The following is a 2,058-nucleotide window of genomic DNA, read 5'->3' on the forward strand; positions in this document are numbered from 1 at the left end:
GGGAGCGCCGCCGCGCTCCCAAGTGGCGCACTGTAGCAGTGCGCCACTGGGCCGGCCCCTGAGGCACATATTTTTAAAATAACAGGCCTACAATCTTCAAAAGTCAAGGGAAATCTAAGGAACTGTTCCAGACTGAAGAAGACTTAAGGGACGTGACAACTGCCATGGTCTGAATGTCACCTCCAAAGCTCATGTGGGAGCCCCAATCTGGTGTTGATAGGTGGGACCTTTGGGGTGACTGGATCGCAAGGGCAATGCCCTCATGAATGGGTTAATCCATTCATGGATTAATAGGTTAATAAATGAATGGGTTATCACAGGATTGGCACTAGTGGCTTTATAAGGAGAGCAAGTGAGTACTTTAGTATGCTTCCCTCCAATGCTGCCCTTTGCTGACATGGGACTCTGCAGAGTCCCCACCAGGAAGGAGGCCCTCACCTGATGTGCTCCCTTGACCTTGGACTTCCCAGCCTCCAAAACTATAAGACATAGACCTCTTTTCATTATAAATTACCTAGTTCCAGGTATTCTAAGTGGCAGAAAATGGACTCATGGAACAACTAAATGCAATGCGTGATTTCAGATTGAATTCTTTTGACATAAAGATGTTATTGGGACAACTGACAAACCTTGAAGTATTCTACACTGGGTGATGGAGTATTTATGTCAGCAACTTACTCTCAAATGGATCAGGTAGCAAAAGTTCTTTGTATTATACTTTCGACTTTTTTATAAAATTGAGGATTATTTCAAAGTAAAAGTACATTAAAGAAAAAAATTCTTACACCCTTTCCAGAAATAAAACAACACACGAAAGGAGAGAGAAAAGCCTGTGGCACCCTCCAAAACCTCAGGATTTGGAGGACTGTCCAAAGCAGCACAATTGAGGGAGGGGTAGGGGCCCTGAAAAAAAACAAACAAAAAACCAAAAAAGTAGCACAACTGCTGATGGCTCAGAAAACGGGGCTGCTGGGCAGAGCTTCACTTCACGTTTCCCTTCTTTCTTCAGCCAGCTTCTGCTCTGAAAATAAGTGTCTTCTCTATCCACTAAATACTACAGACAACTCACAATGTAATAACTTTGTTTTACTTGAATGCTGATAACTCCTCCAATATTAAAAAATCCTTCTTCAAATTTGGCAAAAACTAGTTTATCATCTGATCGCTCTGTTAATTGCAAAACTAAAAGTTCCTTGAAATTAAGTTCCATTAGCCAAATTACAATTGTCTGAATAAGCAATACTTATATCTTAATAAGTCAGTAAACCCTCTTTCATAATCAAATCTATGTTCACGTTCTCAAAAAAATTTCAAAAAGCTTTGCAATGATTGCCTAACAAAAGCCTTGTTTTACCTCACCTATTCTCCAATTTAACTTTTTGTAATATTTTTTTTCTCTCTGCTATTGTGCCATTTTAGGAATGATTTCAGTGTGCTTAGCAGAAACTCTTCAATAAAATCTCCTGGCCCTATCTCCCTGACAAGCATTTGTGAACTATCATGAGCCAGTTTCTGAATCATGGCTTTGAGCAAGGATCTGAGATGCCAGGCAAGCTCATTAAGATAGAGAACAACAGGATTACAAGAATAAGAATTAAGAGGAGGTACAGTCTGTGCTGTGCACATAGGGATGCCATGGTCATTTTCTTCAGGGCCTATATTCTTTTTCTGGGCTCAGGAAGCTGGCAGGACAACAGACGCACACGCTTGTGCTGGTTTATCTCTCTTGATACCACTTCAAAGAGTCGCACATTAAACACAATGGTCCCTGCCAGGTTCGAGAAAGGGCCTTGAATGAATGTTTGGTCTTATCTCCTTGGCAACAATATGTACAGGGAGCTCATTATTTCTGAGCAGGCACTGCCAACGGAGAAATGAAGAATTCTATAATCATAATGGCTTTTCACATAAAAAGATTCTTGATAGGTTGTTTTTGGAGGTAAACTTGTCTTCATACCTTTCAGAGATAAAGTATTAAAGGTGTAAGATGAAAAGAAAGTTTGAACTCTTAAACAGATATAGACATATTAATAGGCTGTGTTTCTAAAATGAGAGTAT

The 2,058-nt window shown here is 40.1% G+C and overlaps 1 protein-coding gene across 1 annotated transcript in view; it reads right to left on the reverse strand.

The window, feature by feature from the left end:
• The window catches only part of ADAMTSL1 (ADAMTS-like 1), a 69,973-nt gene that overhangs the window by 45,222 nt on the left and 22,693 nt on the right, over positions 1–2,058 (reverse strand). The window lies entirely within an intron of this gene.

This window comes from Galeopterus variegatus, unplaced genomic scaffold (genome assembly GCF_000696425.1).
Source record: "Galeopterus variegatus unplaced genomic scaffold, G_variegatus-3.0.2 Scaffold1965, whole genome shotgun sequence".
Taxonomy (NCBI): domain Eukaryota; kingdom Metazoa; phylum Chordata; class Mammalia; order Dermoptera; family Cynocephalidae; genus Galeopterus; species Galeopterus variegatus.